This window comes from Ceratotherium simum, chromosome 13, assembly GCF_057802395.1.
Source record: "Ceratotherium simum simum isolate JZ-2026a chromosome 13, ASM5780239v1, whole genome shotgun sequence".
NCBI classification, from domain to species: Eukaryota; Metazoa; Chordata; class Mammalia; order Perissodactyla; family Rhinocerotidae; genus Ceratotherium; species Ceratotherium simum.
This window is the reverse complement of record NC_141912.1, coordinates 65939103-65951788: the sequence shown is the minus strand read 5'-3', so window position 1 is coordinate 65951788 and position 12686 is coordinate 65939103. Positions and strand designations below refer to the sequence as shown.

The following is a 12686-nucleotide window of genomic DNA, read 5'->3' as shown; positions in this document are numbered from 1 at the left end:
ACTCAAAATATAACTTTTTTTTCTTTGCCATACGGTAAAAGTTTAAATAATTTCATGTCTTTAAGAACATCTAAAAAAATTTTCCCTTTTATATTTCAAAATTTTTCCCCCAATTTTTTTCTGTCCTCACTCCCTTCAATTTCATATCTTAATGTGTATCAAATATGTGTTAATATGCATGATTGAAAAAATAAAATTTATGAAAGCTTTGCCACTTAGTGGTAATTAAAATCTAAATACCAAAAAATACGTTAACAAAAAAAACCTGAGACTGGCTCGGGGGTGTAGTGATTAAGTTCGAGTGCTCCACTTCAGCAGCCCGTGGTTCACAGGTTCAGATCCTGGGTGCGGACCTATGCACCGCTCATCGAGCCATGCTGTGGCAGGCATCCCACATACAAAGTAGAGGAAGATTGGCACAGATGTTAGCTCAGGGCCAATCTTCCCCAGCAAAAAAACAAAAACCTTATTGCAGAAGGTTATATGAATAAGAAGGGGCGAAATTGGCTAATAGCACAGATCGAAGAGTAATTTAGGAAGAAGAAAGCAAGCTGCCATCAAAGGCTCAAGATAGTCCCTGCTCTGTTTTGATAAACACAGTGCGTGCTCAGTTCGTCTCTGATTTGATTTTGTGGTAGCCACATAAAGGTTTAAAGTGGCCTCTGGCTACCTCTGGAGCGCTCCTTTGATCTCCCACACACAGTGGGCAGAAAGAGGGGCTGCATGTGAGTGTGTCTGTGGCTGAACCCCTGGAGGTCCTTTCTCTTGAGGAAACACGGGATACCCTCGATGACGTGCAGTCAGTGTCACATCTGTTCAAGCAGGACTCCTCACCTGCAGCACTGCTGGCATTTGCGGGGTCGGGATAACTCTGTGCTGTGGGCTGTCCTGTGACTGTGGAACATTTAATAGCATCCCCGGCTCCATTCATTAGATGCCAGCAGGTCCTCCTTCCCAATCGTGACAACCAAAAATGTCCTCAGACATACACAAATGCTCCCTTGGGGACAAACTGGCCCTGACTGAGAACCACTGACGTAAAGTTTCATGATGACCCTGTAATCTACTCACTAGATTAGTATTTACTGAGGACCTAATGTGTCTCTTTGTGTTCTACTTGGGCACCAAGAGAAGAATAAGATGTGGTTCCTTCTCTTAAAAAGCTGAGTCCATGTTACAGAGACAATATCCATGTTACAGAGACTACGTTACATAGTACAGAGACAATAAAACGTTACATGTGAAATAGAGACAATATCACCTGCTACATGTTACAGAGACAATACCACATGTTGCGGAGACAATATCACATGTTACGGAGACAATATCATGTGTTACATGGGAAACAGAAACAATACCGCATGTTACAGAGACAATATCCATGTTACAGAGACAATATCATGTGTTACACGCGATATAGAGATAATATCCCATGCTACATGTCACAGAGACAATATCACGGTACAACAGAAGACATGCATTGCTGAGTTCTAGATGACCTGTATTGCTAATACACATTTCAGCAGTTTAGAGAGTGTCCAGAGTAGTGGAGAGCCATAGAGGAAATTCTGGAAGGCGTCACTTGGCATGGGCTCTGAGGACTGGATGGGATTTTGAAAGACAAAATTTAGAGGAAAGTACACTTCATGAGTCACGGGGAACCTATTTTCAAAGGCTCAAAGTAGAACTGGGTGAAGTGAATGTGAGAGAAACCAGTGAAATAAAGGGTGAAGAGAATTCTTTCGGCTTCCAGAAGGAGATTTTATTCTGGAAACAGGACATGATGTCAGTGGAAGGAAAAGACAGGATGTGGGAGCAGGAGGCGGGTTCTTAACAACTGGCTGGAATCTGAACAGGTGGTGGAGTTTCCTCAACTGTGGTCTGAATCCCGGGCGAGGAGTGGAGCAGCAGACCATGGGACTGAGGGGAGGGGCTGAATCCTACACGGAGGAAACACAGTCGTGGAGCTGATCTGGGTGAAGGCCCCATCAGAGCCAGGTGGTAGATGCACCTGGTGCAGTAATGCCTGATGTCAGCTATGGATCCTGAAAACCATCCACTTGCCCTGGACAGTTAGCGGGGAAAAAATCTTTTTGATTCAGATTTTATTAAGCAGTTCTGTGTCTGCTGAATGATTAAACATGCACATATAAAAATTATAATTGGTATCTAGTTTCTATTCTGTCCTAAATTAACTATTATCAGGTTAATGTATAATTTAAATTCCAAGAGATTCAGGATCATGAAATAAACTGGACATTCTTAAGCATTTTATCTCATCTCTAATTTATGTCAAGCGCTATTTTTGCATGTTTTTCAATATTATTCATTTCAATTGACAATATAAACTATATTTCATTTTCCACTGAATCCAGATATACCGCATAATGTCACTTTTTTAAAAATTCTGAAGTAAACGCACAGACACACACTCATGCATAACCAAAAGCTGGATCAGGCCTGCGGGTGAGGGAAGAAGGGTCACATACAGAGCACTTCTGTTATCAGGACACCTTGATGTTGATTTATAGTAACTTAATTAGGGCTTTCTGTCTTGATTTAAGAGTCTCAACACTGGTTCTCTAGTGGGATAGGCAACATTTATGGGATTCAAAATTTCAGATTCAGCAATGGAAATGGTCAATACTTTAAAAAAATGAATACACATACAAATCTAGAAACCATTTGTGAAGTAGCTAATTGCCATTCCTGACCAGAAACCTGGTTGGTGCACATGTCTAATGGGAGTACACATATGTGTGCACACTAATAGTCTGTATGACCATGTTAGCTACACATCTCCGTCGCTGGTATGGAAACCAAGAAATAATTAAGTTAATAACTTTTCCCTGAGAATATCTTAAGTACAATACAGGTAGAATGACTATATTGAAGTGGGTGTCTTCATGTTTATGAATATGAATGAGCAGGGAAAATTATTACATGTAGTTCTAAGTATTGTTCTTTTGACAAGAAGGGAACAGACAAAGATGACACTTTATAATCACTAATGGTGTGGATTACTGTAGAAAAACTGTTCTGTACTTTTTTTTTCATGAACATTTGCAGTAGTCACATTCTCCTTCTTGGTTAAATTATGCCTTGGTTTTAATTTAGATATTTTAGGAAGGCACCGTGATGCTTTCAAGGCCATTATGACACCAATTCAGTGTGCCACATTAGGAACTGACAAAAATAGAGAATCTATTGCTTAACGGAGCTGATGTGCTTTCTCATTTACTTAATCTAATATCAAGAAGCGATTTGGGCACAGGAAAAATATGAAACAAATGGTTATGGCCTGGTATTCATAAACTGATTAAAAGCATGAATATGTATATATATGTATATATGTATGTATATATATTCACATATGTTCTCAGATTTTTGCAATTACAAAGGTATGCATATATATCAATATATTATAGCATATATAATAAAAAACTAGAGAACCCACCACAAGGCCATGGGCAGAGTAAGTCACTATCTTTGTGCTTCAACTATGTCTCATGTACACATCTACATAACATTTCCACTGTATTGGAACCACATAACTATTTCCCCTCTACGAGTTTGATCACAGGTCTGTTTACACTCCCTGTGTTGCAAATCTCTGAGGAAGGAGAATTACAATTCATCTCTCCATCCTCAGCGTCTACCAGCATCTGGCAAAGAGAAAGCACCAGTAAATGTCTAATGGACAGAGGAATTTATTTATTTTTTTATTCTTACTTTATAACAGACATGTCTTAAATTTCAACTACAACAGGATATTTTATAAAATATTAACTTTACCAGAATCTCTTAACTTTTACAGGACGCGTCCTCTCCATTTCACAGTTTTTGCTCGGAGCATCTAGATGCTTCTGGTTCAATAAAAGAAAAGACAACACCAGCCAGATTTACAGCCGTAAATCTGCTCCTTTTTTGAACCACTCAATAACTCGTTCTAAAAAAAGAAAATACAACTCTACTTTGAGCATCATTTTAACCAAATTTAATTTTGTAATGTTTAATATCTCTGAGTTCTGCTGCCTCATTTAACCAAAATTCCAAAGTAAATTAACCAAGCTCTTTGCACAGTAAACATCTGTCAAATACTTATTGCAAAATAATTTATGCAAATGTAATATCTAATTTTAATAATTAGTTTGTTATTTTTTCTTTATTTAACTTTTCACACACAAAAGATCTCTCATTGTTTTTAAGACAGCAGTATCAAAAAGAATAAAATTTCTTATCTTATACTATACTTCTTATTTTGATCATTTATTTCAGGGAATTTGAGCCTGTCAACATTGTAACAATATAACAAATTAGCTCTTAAACTTAAGTAATTAAGGTATAAAATCTGCCAGCTCTTTTTGTGTCAAAAACTAAGACTGAAATTGCTTTGAAAATTCCCCTCCCCCACCTCACTTTTTAAAGTTGAATCCTGCACAAAATCCTGCAAGAAGAGAAACTAGGTTTTATAAATTTTCATTTCTCTTATTGGCTGTGCTTTACCTAAAAAATAATTTGACAGTAAAACCTCTGGGTATATTTTTAAGAATAGTTGCACAATTCAAAACACTCCAACACTTCAACCTGCACCTACTTAAACTTTCTTCCTCTTAAGAAGATACAAAGTCTTCACAGAGAAGCAACTGGTATTTCTTTTACTCTATCAGGCAATTCTACCATCTACATCTTGTCTGTTCTATTCTTGCTCATCAAACACTGAGGAAAGTAGTGAATGGATTCCAGATGAAGACACACCAGCTTAGGTTCTGCAGTTCAAACTTCCTGATGGTTGACAGACATGCAGTGAACTCTAATGATCCAGGATCTCTGCCCTCACAGCTTACAGTCTAAATCGAAGTGAGTAAGTAGATACTTAGGACACTCCAGGTGCCAGCATCGAGCAAGTCACCTCCTGTGGGAGTGAGGGAACTGACGTGGACGGGACTGGGACTCAGAAGCAGAGGAAAGCGCATCAGGTAGAAGAAACAGCCTAAGCAAAGGCAAAGAGGCAGAAAAGAACAGAAACTGCTGGAGGAACACTGACTAATTCAGTTTATGTGGAGCAACGACACCAAGAAAGAGTCAGGTCAGAAATAACTTGAAAGCTGGGTTGAGCTACTGGGCAGGCAGTGGAGGTCCTCTCTCTGTTTCTGAACAGAGGGGTCATAATAAAATCCACAACTGTAACTTCCTCTGTAAATAACATTTATGTTTAATGCAATAGTATTAGAATCATCTTTTAAATGCAATAAACTTAATGGAGTAGAGGAAGAAACAGGGAAAGAAACAGCATGTTTTACACAGTATCACCAAATCAAGAGGTTTGTAATGGAATAGGGGAAGGAGTCAGAGATACATCAAGATCAAATAATAGCATTCCACTTTTGAAAAGGCTTCCAGTGAAGAAGTCTTAGAAATGGTCATTCTAAGCAAAGACGAAACTTTACATTTTATATGAAGGGGAACAACTGTTTCATCACTTGCAACAATTATTTTTCAGAAAAACCAAGATGAACTTTTTAAATAGCAGGAACAAGATATATGGAAAATTTAAGTTCATATTTATGTTCTCTTTTTTTGTGTGTGAGGAGGATCAGCCCTGAGCTAACATCCATTGGCCAATCCTTCCTCTTTTTTGCTGAGGAAGACTGGCCCTGGGCTAACATCCGTGCCCATCTTCCTCCACTTTATATGGGACCCCGCCACAGCATGGCTTGATAAGCGGTGCATCGGTGCCCGGGATCTGAACCCGGGCTGCCAGCAGCAGAGCGCGCACTTAACCACTACACCACGGGCCCCGCCCTATGTTCTCTTTTTATTATGAAGGAGCCCTTCAAATTATAAAGTTGCTATTGGCATATATCATTCTATATGTGATTTTATTTTTTTGGAAAAATACTAAATATATCATACTAAGCAAGGAAAGTCATTACAGCAGCTGCCAAAAAGAATGTATTGAGCACCTCTTACAGATGTGCCCACAGGGTTCTCACAGCGTAATCTCTGAGAAACGGGACCGGCAATTTTTAAAGACAGAAAGAGAACCTGTGTGTTGTCACTGTATTATTTAAAGCTTAAATAATGAGCTGCAAAAATCTCAGCTTGGCCTTTATGGGTGTTAGAAAACCATCTTTTTTATAAACTTAATACGATTTCACTATTATTCCATAAATATAGGGAGAAATATTTTTTTCTAAAGATTTATGTTGCATACATAAAAAAGAAAGACAACAGGCAATGATCTTCCCAAAAACCTAATTATGATAATGAAAATACACCTAAAAATGTGAAACTCAACTCTAGAATAGAAACTATTGATGAAATTTTAAAAACACAATTAACACCTCACGTTGCATGCAGCTGTCAGCATTCAGAGAAAAGTCAGGCAGGATTCACTTCATTTTCACAGAAGAGAATGATTTGGCCATGTTTTTAAGGTATGCAAAAATGTGGTACAAAACAGTAGTATTTAAAAGCAGCCATAAGTAAATAATTCACTGAATTTGCCCTATTTTAAAACATTATTTTAAGAGAAAATCTCTTAGAATGAGTAGTTTTACAAGTTTCACAAGAACAGCAAATATACCAAATGTCCTAATCCTGGGTAATTACTTCCTTTGCAGAGCCATGTACATTCTTGCAATTTAACTGAAAATTAAAGCACACATTACAGACACAACTGGATAAATGGAAAAATGCTAAAAAAAAAAAAAAAAATCAGACCAAATAAAGGAATACTTAAAAATGCTGACACATCTAAACCACCTGAACTTGCTGGTTTACAGGCGGAGCTGGCTTCCTTGCAAGAATTCAAGTCTGTGTACCTGGGTTCTGGCCAAATAAAATATTTTTCAAGAAATAGTTTAACTGGACATTTTCAGCCTTTCTGGTTCTGACGGATTGGGATGACGTTGTTCTGATGGCCCAGAAGTTAATTTACTGGGGGAGGCAGACACTCACGAATAATTACGAAACAACGTGGAAGCACAGGGGACGAGGCGTGCCCAGGACCTGGGCTCAGGGACAAGGGCCACCCAGCCACACAGGCGGAGGTGACTCAGGATGGAGTCAGAGGAGCCAGCTCGGGAAAGGAAAGGGGGCGTGCGTTGGGGGAAGGCGGAGGGTGGGAGGGCAGGACAGGGGAGCAGCGGAGGGCTGTGGAGCAGAGGGCCGTCTGTCCCCGGAGGGGAAGCAGGGACACGCTCTTGCGCACGGGCGGGAGTGCGGTCTGCCAGGTGGGCTGTCCTCTGCCGTGGGGAGCCGCCGCAGGGAGGGACCCGCACCCACGCGGACCGCGCTGTGGCCACGCTGTGGCCCTGCCGGGACGGAGGACGGCGCGGAGGAGGAGGACCATCCAGTCAGGAGACTGAATGCGCAAGGGCAGAACAGGCCCGAGGCGAACAGAGAGGAGAAGGTTAGTTAATTCCGTTTAAAAGGAATCAGTGCTGATTCTAAGGAGGCGAAAAGGCTGAACACTTGGAACAATAATAAATAGGAATTTTTTTTTCACTTGGATTTGCCCAAGTTACAAATCTTACTGTAACGTCACCATTTTTTTCAGTTGCAGTGCAGTCTAGAGTAACTTCCGCTCCTCGACAGGGAGAACCCACGTCTGTCTGTCTGTCCGTGTCCTGCGGGGGTGTGTCGCGTGCCGAGGACGAGGGAGAGTGGCAGCCGGACTCAGCTGACGCTGCCCAGTCCCGGGGCTGAGCCGTCCAGCATTTCCACAGAGTGGATTATACGAAGGGACCTTTGTTCCTTGAAATTCAAAAACACGTCCTTCTCTATGTGAACCATAGCTATTTACTGCAACATTCCAAGAACTTCATATTTTTTTATCGCTTGCAAAAAACGACCTATTTCCTAAATCCTTATGCATGCCTTAAAAAAAAAAAAAGAAAGAAATCTGTGTGTCCTAGAGCTTGGCCCATAATTGAGGAATGCCCACCTTTATTTCCCTTGAGCCACATAAACTGGTGATTGCATTTGGCTCTTATCTTTTATCCAAGGAGCGCTTCACATGGCCACATAAATTCTAGTATTTTATCTTCGGTGGACCTCATTCTCACCCTCACAATGCATCTTCATTGAAAAGGCATTAGTCTGACTATCGGCTTCCTCTGAAAGAGCTCTCCAGGCCAACACGCACAAATCATGAAGAGCGGCCAAGAAAGTAATACGTCACTTGTTTTGAATTATTCTATAATTCTAATGTTCTAAATTATTCTGTAATTCCTAATGTGGACAGAATTGAACAACCTGGTTGAACATTCTCTTATTAGTGATGGATACGGATGTGATACAGAGTTTATTGACCACATCAAAAGCCAGCCCTCAGTACTCTTTTTTCCCTCCATATTCATGAAACAGAAAATAATTTTTAGCTATATAATTTATAATGCCACCTATTTATAAAACTACCAAATTTGTTATTAATTTTTGGACAGTATTTTATTTTCAAAATTGATATAACAATATTTGGTACTTGCTTTTCAAAAGTAAAAAAAAAGAGGTCTAAAACAGCATTTTTTGAGGTAAAACCAAGTGGAGTTTGTTTCAGAGGGTCTGAGTTTGGGGTAAAAAACCTTAGATATTATGTGAGTTTCGGTTAACCTCTGCACAACTACATAAATATAAAAAATTTGGCTGATTTTTCCGGATTGCTGGTTCAATTTTCATTAATAAAAAGCTTTCGTGAACATCCTCTTTCCTCGAGCGGGTACAAACAGCCTCCACCAGGTGCACCAGAGCACCAGCATCAGTCTTCTCAGAGTCATTTCAGTGACTCGGCTACTCAAACTCGCCCCGTATTTTTGGTATTAAAGTCTCACCTGGAACTTGCCACTGTTGTTGTTGATGCTGTATTTCTAAAATGAGCTGACACCACGAATGAACCTAGTGAGCAGCAGTGTTCCGACCTTACGGGATCTGAGGACTCCAGGCATGCTGATAACTTGCCCTTCCTGGTCAGGTACGTCAGGAGGATAACCTCCACAGGGCTGAGTGCCGGTGGGTTTGCGAGCCATTCTCTGTCTTTCACCCAGCGATGGGACGGCCGGCGTGGAGGACCCCCGCAGGCCTGTGCAGGCTGTGGGTCTGTAGCTTGGGTAAGATTCCCACAGGACTCTTTGATTCGCCTCCCAAAACAGCACATAAGGTTGTAACGGAATGATGGGACACTTTTAGGGAAAATCTTGTATCTGCTATAATTTACATGTAAAACGGCACAAGGTTCCCCTGGGGCTGAGAACCTCAGAATCGGACACTGTGTTCTGAAAGTAGAAACTACTTTGAAACCTGATAAATCTTTGAAGAAAAAGACATAACGGCCACTGAATGGGAGAGTGTGAATGGGCCTGCATGGGGCCGGGGCAGTGATGACAGGAACAGGGTTATTCCTGGCAGGGTTTGCTTAAAGAATTTGGAATACATTAAAGTAAAAAAATTTAGTAGCTATTTAGCTCTTTGAACACAGCTAACGGACTGGACCCTGAAACCAAACAGAAGTGGGTTTGCATCTCAGCTCTGCCCACTCCCAGCTGTGCGAGCTACCTGTCCATTGAAAAATTGGAATAATAATACTGCCTATCTCATATGGCTGTTTTAGTTATCAAAATAGCAGGTTTTAATCTCTTACATTTATTGAATGCTTACTCTCTACTGTTCTAAGTGCTTTCTATAAATGATCTCAATTAATTCTCAAACAAGCCTTTGAGACGGTCTAGGCTGTCTCAAGCTTATCACCATTTTACAGATGAAGAAGCAGAAATAAGGAATAATTAATTATGCATGAAAAGTAAGGTGCGATGCACGGACAGGTGATGCCTGAAGCGTAGAATCAAAGTGTCCACTATTCTGCTCACACAGTTCGAGCGATGAGCATACCCACTATGGGATACCCACACCTCGTCCACGTCACGTCACATCTTCAAGTTAACCGAGGTTCAAATTAGTAATTTCGTCTCAATATAAATCAAACTAAGTGGCTAAGAATGAAAATTGTGTGGTTAAAGGAGCCTTAAATAAAACTTCAACTCATCAAATTAGAAATTCTGAGATTAATAGAACCCTCATTTGTTCTTCAATTGCAATATTTACATAGCTCACAATGAAGTCATGGGTTTGGCAGTCTTTGAATGAACTTGATGATATAAGCAGCCAAGTAGGATAATTTAACTCTCATAGTAAAAAAAAAAAAAAAATCTGACCTAAATCATTAATTTTAGAGGTCAAGAGAAGAGCAAAGCAAGATGTTACTCAGCTGACATGAATGAAGGAATTGTTTAAATCCCTTTTGGCATTGGAGCAATCTGGGAATCTCTCAATGGCAGTTTGTCAGCTTTAGCCACTGATCTCATCTTCAGCCATCATTAGTGTGAACCTGACACAGTCATCTGATAAATAATATTTCATACCACAAAGAAGAATGGCGCAAAACTTGCTCACTTCCTAATTTCTCCTAAATTTCCCAACTCTGAAGGATTACAGTTTGTTTTGCTGCCCTCACCTGCTTTCTTTGCATAGAGTTTAGAGAAGAATGTTCTTCCAAGAATAAACCTAGAACAGAGAAGCTGGGGTTCCAGTACATAGACGGCAGCACCTTCTTCAGGCCATCTGTCCCGGTGTTCTCTCCCTGGATCCTCACAGGTGCTCTGTGACATGGCCAGGGGGCGTTACTGCCTTCATTTCATAGATGATGAAGTTCAGGCTCAGTGAGCTTCACTGACTCACCCACAGTCAGCTACAGAGTTACGTGGACCCGAGTCAGAACTAGAGCCCAGGACACCTCCTTCCTGGGGGCCTTTCTCCCAACTCTGCCACATGACCCTCTGCATCCCTCAATCTGTGAGAAGAATGGACAGACACAAAGAAAGGATGCAGCTGTTACCACGTCAAGCATTCAGACCAAAAGAAGAGAAACAGTAAATCACACAGCAAGGCTATCACAGACCAAGCGCTCCTCTAGCCACAGGCACACCCCATGCACAGCCTCTGCGAGGGCCACAGGGTGGGCGCCCATCAAGGGGCACAGATGTTGCATATTCCCTGCGTACAGTTCTCAAGGAAATGATCTCCTGTGAAATATCAAAGAGGACAATTACCAGGAAAAAGACTGTCCATATTTTACACAATTAAAAATGTATAATTTCTCACTATACCCTCAGTGACCTTGCTGCTTAAAACAGGGTGGGCTAGAATAGGACTGTCCTAGTTTTTGCTGAGTAGAAGGCAGCTGGCATTCACATGTAAGGGCCCAAAGGAAGAAATCAAGTCTAAAAATTTAAGCTAATCAATGTTCTCCAAAAGCCAGTGAAAAGAATAAATAAAAGAGGAACGCAGAGTTCTCACACCTTCAGAAGCTGAAGTGTCTGAGGCTGTATTTCTGTCTTTCTTACAGCAGTTCTACTTTCAAAATTGAGAACCAACTGTTAAATAACTATAGTTTTGACAAAAGTCGAAAGAAAAATTCTTAGAAACAGCCAATATAAATGCCTCTGTCCAAATTAAATCAGTGGGGTGCTAATTTTAATACTTTTGCTTATTAGCTCTTAATTTGGATTCAATATAAGCAATTAAAATATTCACCTCTCTCAAATAGTTTAGGAAGAGTCTTAGCCTATGGTGGTATGATTTAAACAACCAGTAAGTCAGTCCCATAATCCTATGATTAGGGCTTCCTTTACTGCCATTAGTTTCATTTTCCTGTAATCCTTCCGTTTTTCCCTCCAAAAAAAAAGCACTTTTGTTCCATTAGTTTCCCTCTCTTCCCGCATAGAAAATCCTTTACCCCATTACTAACCACTTTTTTTTCTTACAAATAAGACCTTATGAAGTGAACCAAACAACACTAAGGTTCAAACGACCTTTTCATTCCAAATCCACTGGTACTTTTTCAATTTGCACCCTACTTGACTCCTTGGCAGCATTCAGCATCCCTTATAAACTCCTCTATCTTAAAATGCTCTCCTCGAATGTGGTGAAAAGGGACGCTTATACATTGTTGGCGGGAATGTAAATTGGTCTAACCACTATGGAAAACAACATGGAGGTTCCTCAAAAAATTAAAAACAGATCTCTGATATGATCCAGCAATCCCACTTCTGGTATATATCCAAAGGAACTCAAAGCAGGATTTCAATGAGATATATGAACTCCCAAGATTATTGCAACGTTATTCACAGCAGGCAAGATATGAAAATAACACAAATGCCCATCAACAGATGAATGGATAAAAAAGATGTGGTATACACATACAATGGAATATTATTCAGCCATGAGAAAGAAGGAAATCCTTCCATTTGTGACAATGTGGATGGACCTTGAGTCTTATGCTAAGTAAGGTGTCAGACAAAGAAAAGTACTGTATGATATCACTTATATGTGGAATCTAAGAAAGTTAGAGAGTAAAATGGTGGTTATCAGGGGGTGGGGGGGAAATAAGAGTGCTGGCGTCTAAGGCACAAACCTGTGACAAGCAGTAAAGAAGTCATGGGGATCTAACGCACAGTGTAATGAATATAGACAATCATATTATCCTAGAATGATGCAATTTGACAAATATCGATACAACAGCAATCATATCACAATATATAAAGTATCAAAGTAATACACTGTACACTTTAAATTTACACAATATTATATGCCAAATTTATTCTATAAAAAAAGGAATCAGAAGAAAAATA

At 40.1% G+C, this 12686-nt stretch overlaps 1 protein-coding gene across 1 annotated transcript in view; it reads right to left on the bottom strand.

Annotated features, from left to right (window-relative positions):
• Positions 1-12686, bottom strand: part of KCNQ5 (potassium voltage-gated channel subfamily Q member 5) — a 463497-nt gene that overhangs the window by 390805 nt on the left and 60006 nt on the right. The gene's annotated exons all lie outside the window — the stretch shown is intronic.